The sequence below is a fragment of the Porites lutea genome, chromosome 1, assembly GCF_958299795.1.
Source record: "Porites lutea chromosome 1, jaPorLute2.1, whole genome shotgun sequence".
In the NCBI taxonomy this organism is placed as follows: domain Eukaryota; kingdom Metazoa; phylum Cnidaria; class Anthozoa; order Scleractinia; family Poritidae; genus Porites; species Porites lutea.
Genome location: NC_133201.1, coordinates 23,167,798 through 23,173,797, shown reverse-complemented (window position 1 = coordinate 23,173,797; position 6,000 = coordinate 23,167,798). Strand labels below are relative to the sequence as shown.

Below are 6,000 nucleotides of genomic sequence, written 5' to 3'. Positions count from 1 at the left end.
GTTAATTCACTCTCCGCATTTTTTCCTTAGTCCTGTTTCTTAGATTATTTTCCTTATTTGTTACCTATTTATTGGCAATATTCAATATGGTGACCTGAGAAAACAAAAAGACCCTGGGGAAAAGCCACAACAGTTAATTGGGTGGCGGCGAGGCATTGGATGCGAATGCGAAAAAACTGACATGATCCTATGTGTCTACTGAGGTCTACGCGTACATATTATTTCTTTTACTTCAAAAAAAATAGGCACACTTGAGCAATTGTGTCATATAATAAAGTCGAAGATCGTGAAAGGATAGAAATCCCATTTCCCTTTTAGAAATGGTTTATGCCTTTCCCAGTGGTTAAATCCCAGCCCCAGTGCAGCAAATCCCATTTTCCCAGTATATAAAAAGGCGAATCCCAGTTCCCATTTTACACCGTCGGGACCCTCTATGGATAACGTCAGAAAATGGGGACTTATTTCAGAAATCAAATATTAAAAAACAGAATCCAGTAGAAGAAGTGGATAGTAAGACATAGCTTTTACTTTAGTGTATTAACTGCTTACATTACAAGGTCATTTCTTTGAATTGTGAATGCATGTGATCCAATTGTCTCCACGGGATTATCTGAAAGCATTCTGAAAAACAAGAAAGAAACAAGTCGACAAAAAAAGTGATATGACACGGGCGAGCAAAAATAACCCTTAACCTAAATTACTACGTTTCTTAGGTTTAAACTTCTATTTGCTTGGCGAGCAAAATTCTCCGCGAATCTTTAGACATAACTTGATTCAAATGGGGGGAAATATTCACATCCTTTGAATTTGATCGATATCGGAGAAATTGTAAGAAAAAGAAACTTGTTCAATAATGTTTCATTGTTTGCCTTGTAAAAAAAACACATCCCCTCGTAATTGACAATGAACAGGAGCCGTCAGGGTGTCAGAAGGGAAACTATAACTTATTTTGAAAGGAAGGGTGATTTATTCCATAAGTTTGAAGTTACAACCAAAAAACTCCAACTGTTATGGCGAATAAATGTTTACTATTCAGCCACCATCTCCTCAGTAGTGCTAGTTTGAGTATCTTTATTTCAAGTCCTGACTACACAGAAAGTTGTGTTAGCCCATATGCAATATTCTCAGGCTTAGCGTTATTCGTTCCTAACTTATAATATGAAGATGATAATTAAGTGGGACCATAATTACATATGCTCTGAAACTATCATTTACATTGCTTAATCGCTGTCAACACGCGAAATATTTCAGAACCTTATCCTATTATTACCGGTAGCATCACACATTGGATGAATAGTCCAGTTTCGAATTCGCCACGGCCCCTGATCTAATAGAAACACGGAACTCTAACTCTCCAATCGTTTAATCTTCAACGGATATATCCCATCACGGCAGATGTAAAAAGAAGACTCTTCACAAATACTGGCGAGAAGGTGCCTGAATTTGCGCTTAAAACAATAGACACAGTTCTACACAGGTCTTCTTCTGATTTATTATTGTTATAATTATTTGTTATTATTATTATTGCTATAATTACTATTATTATTACTATTGTTAATATTATTATTATTATCAGCTTCACCCTCGCGCTTGAGGTGCGCGAAGCGGAGCACCTTCAGTAAGAAAATTTTGTTATCTATGCATCCAAGAAATTTTATTTCTGAGAAAATCGTCCGCACGTACGTCCACCTCTTCATGTAAGAAAGGGATAAAATTTCACGTCAAGTACTCGCGCGTTTCTGTGGTAAACTGCATGGCCACCCTGACTTTTAGGAAGAGAAAAAAAACAGCAACGAATCTGAGTCCCCCCCCCCCCCCCCAGTCTTTCTTTCGACTAAATTTTAATGTATACCTTGATGCTGATAACAGAGCAAGAGCTAGAGCGAGAGATAAACCTGAAGGAAGCCAATTTTGTTGGAAGAAAAACATGAAAATTTTATTGGAGGCAGTGAGAAAATGAGAAATGCTAGCGGTCACCAAGGTGAAAATAAGCAACAGTGAAAAACAAAGCAAAAAGGAACACACGCGACATTTCCTCCATAAAACATGTAATTAGAAAGTTTCTGGAAGTTTCACGTTGTAGTCATGCATAAAAACGGCAGAGAATTGTACCAAAAAATGTGCTTCACGTGCAGATTACGAATAACTCGTATTTATACGTATAACTCGAACTCGGATAGATCCGACGAAATCCCCCTTTATAACTCAAACTATGTCCCTTTTCCTTTCGATATGACCCCACCTTTTAGTCATTTTTACTCGGTTACCTCGAACTCTAACTTGAGTTTTGCGGAAAATCATTTTTCCCAACGCGACGTCGAAACCCATACCCGCGACTTTCGACTCTGTTTTTCTTCCAACATGTTTAAATGCTCAAAATGGGTGTAAAAAATCGAAGGCTTTTAAAATAGATAAACCTTGTCTTGCTGGTTGTTTGGAGGATCTTGACCCTTGGTTAAGAGATAATCCTCAATATTTCACATTTGCCCTTAAAGCTTTCTTTCTTTGCCAATTATTTATTTTTCGGACCGTCTCTGATAGTCTATAAGCCACAGGCATTATCTTCTGATATAAAAGCCAGGGTTATTAACTGGTTATCGTTGGGATACCTAAAGTGTGCGCATTTCCGAAATTGGTTTCGGTAATTCCAATACGGACAGTGCACCCTAGCCTTTTGGGGGAACCACCCACAAAGTGAGCACCGTAACTAAACGGACATAATTATTAGTAAGGGAAAAGAAAACAAGTAAATGTAATACGTGAAATAACGAGCTAAACGCACTTTTCAATCTAACAAATAAAAAAGTCTCGACTGTGCTCTGTTCTGTTGTAAAGCACGCAGGAAGCGGCTAGAGCACGAAAGAGGTGTAGGTGGAAACACGAGACGTTGTCGAGATTCCCCCTACTTCTTGATTAACAGAACAGAGCACAGTCAAGGTTTCTTTGTTTTTTATGATAACGCATTACTTTCTAATTTCCGAAACAAACTTTATTTTCGAAGCGAACAAGTGTTCATTTTCATAAAACGCTCTTAAACTAGCCAATAACAATCCTTTTTAGAATGGGCCAAATGGCTTAATAGGGTGGCTAACACAAAAGCTGTCGAAGCTGTCAAGGTATCAAAGCTATCACAAAGTGAAACAAGCGAAATGTTCTGTGAAATTGAATACGGAAGAAATCTACTTTTTTACGTCCAAAGTCATTTTCAAGGTAAAAAGTGCTTTTTCAATCCGGCCGAATTGCGACTAATGAAAACATGGACGTCATTGACATGACAATTTGAAAACAAACTGCTTTAGCTTCGTATCGAAAAGTGTCCAAAAACTGAAAATGAAAGTAAAAATCCTTTACAATTTGCCGACGTCTTCGCAGAAGTGATGCTGCAGTCTCGCGATCGTGTTTTGAGCTAATGTTATGAAGGAACAAGCTCAAAACAATAGACAGAGAAGTTTTTTCATGAAAATAGTTATTCAAAAACTAAGAGGTTAATCCTTAAAAACAATAAAATCGAATGAGCACATGGCAAACTTCAACAGAAAATCCATCTCAAATCGGGGTGCATTTTGTAATAGTCCATTTTACAGTTATGGATGGAAGCGAGGCTGGATGTGACCTTGTTTCGATACAAACCTGCCTGTTCTTATGCTAACTAGTATTTTTCAAGGGCAATTTCCATAACAAAGCAAATGAGGCTTGTATCAAAACAAGGTCAACCTCAGCCTCACATCCACTCGAAGGCTAGGGTACTAAGGCCACAAACGTAAAATGGTCTATTGTTTTTCTTGAATGCGCCTTTTTCGAGTTTGATCTAAAGATGTTGCCATGTTTGAGTTTGTAGTTTATCTGTGAAGACACAGCACCGTGGGATTTGTGTTATCAGGTGATGTTTGAGAAAATAAGAGGATTGCAGTTATTAGTAAGGAAAAATGAAGGCCTGGACGCAAAACAAACCGTGCCTGGTAGTAATGGTTAGTGTCAGATGTGACATTAAGGTAAAAAGTGGATTACACGCTACGATTTGTCGACACGATTATATTTTGGATAGTAAAAAGAAGTGTTATGTAGGCCCCGACAGGCACTTAACCGATAAATCGTATATAACGCGTAAATTAGCCTCCGATGAGAAGCGTCGCGTATTTAAAACGACTTTCATAACATAAAATGAAATTTAGGGGCTGACCAATAATGACAATAGTAAATTAGAAAAATTAGTTCCATCAAGAATGTTTTTCAAGCCTACCAAAGTGATCCGCGAGTATAGTTTGGTTATTTCTTTGCAGTAATCAATTGTTATCAATGCATTAACTTGTGCGTCGCCTTAATCTCAGGCTAAATCTATATGTTATATGATTTAGTGCGGTTTTTTTTTATTTTTGTCCTAAGTCCCCGCGCTAGCGCTATGTCAAGAATTTTTGTATTGGATCTGGGAGGGGGCAGTTTGGTGACTAATACCAGTTGCGGATCCAGGGGAGGGGCCCAGAGGGGCCCGGCCCCCACCCCCTTATTTTTAGACCAAAATGAAGCCCGAATTGTCGAAAAAAATTTTGAGTCCGGGCCCCCCCCCCCCCCCTTATCTCAGGGTCTGGATGACAGACCCCCCCCCCCCCCCCCATCTGAAGGTCTGGATCCGCCACTGAATACTTAATAAAAAAACGAAGTGTCCTCATGTCTTTTTCAGCTGCCTTTGTGCAAATGTCCTAGTAGATAAATAAAATATTCGCCCATATAGTTGTCGCACAATTCTTGATATCAGTCGAAACAATTTATGTAATGCTTTAATACGTGAAAAAGAACCTTATTCTAAAAAGGAAGTAAAATGTGATTAAAATCACAACATGGCAGGTTAGAGTGGCTGTATATACAGCATGCAATGCAGTCGTGATTTTGAAAATCGAGGCAAGGGCAGGCTGCTGCAGCTCGGCCCGGCAAACGAATAAGAACAAAAAAAGTAACGTTTAAGCTACAACAAGGACTGAATTTTACTGTGGATGTCGAATTTGGGTTTGCAACGATAATTTCTGTAAAACTACCTCAAGGCAAAAAAGACGCGTATTTTGTCGTTTTTTTATCAGGTTAAAAACGGTCATTTTTGTTCTTGTACAAATTGAAAAGGGGATAGTTTGCAAGAAAGCTGACTTTTTTGTGTTTATTGGATATTCCAATTCGAAGGACATTCTACTCAATGCTCGAAACTGACAGTTAAGGCAATGTTCAAGAGACTGAGAAAGTTGCAATGTGTTTCAAAGCAGTGTATGTAGTCTCGTACGGCAGGTTTTGGTCAAATGGCCATTACTGGGTTAACATGAGTATAAAAGAAAAGTGATATTGCCACCACTCTGGAATAACGTGTATCCATTCATCCTGAGATATTTGTAATGCTTTAAAGTTTATTGGTCTAAAGCACGTTCATCGACTGTCTTAATTATAAGTATATAAACGGAAGATTTGCTTTTAGGCCCTTGGATATCTCTATATAAGTAGTTCTTACCTTAAGCGATAGCAGCACTCTAAAAACTCAACTAATTAACTATTTTTTTTAGTTACTAACAATGGCCAGTTAATACATACATAAATTTCAGTTTGTTTTGATTCTTGAATATTTCATCAGGGATTCTCGTTAAGTTGTTTTTTTGAAGCAAACTAAGAAAGAAGGAAAAGTTAGTTTTTACTTGATTAATGACAAGTTAAGTAATGAGTAAATTAAAAACAGATATGCACACTAGAAAGGCGCCAACAAGATGACTGATGCTCATGATCTAATTCTTACATACATTGTTTTAAGACTTTTCATATTCTCGAAGGCCATTTCAGCGATTTCCTTGATTCGGTTTTTGCCAAGAAATCTGAAACAAAAATATAATAGAACTTACACGTGTGTCATTTGTTCAATATTTTATCAAATTTAACTTGATTTAATGGCTTAAGTACGATTGCACACCAAAAGACCAGCCGCATCAAATCCTTCGTCACTTAAAGCACATTTTGAAATGTTTCTTCTTC

General features: G+C 37.7%; 1 protein-coding gene and 1 long non-coding RNA gene across 2 annotated transcripts in view; one reads left to right on the top strand and one right to left on the bottom strand.

The window, feature by feature from the left end:
• LOC140940994 (uncharacterized) overlaps nucleotides 1–604 on the bottom strand; it is a 4,699-nt gene extending 4,095 nt beyond the window's left edge. The window contains exon 1 of the long non-coding RNA XR_012166404.1: nucleotides 550–604. This is a non-coding gene — a long non-coding RNA (uncharacterized lncRNA). The remainder of the gene's footprint in view (nucleotides 1–549) is intronic.
• The window catches only part of LOC140936392 (uncharacterized), a 529,859-nt gene that overhangs the window by 349,068 nt on the left and 174,791 nt on the right, over nucleotides 1–6,000 (top strand). The gene's annotated exons all lie outside the window — the stretch shown is intronic.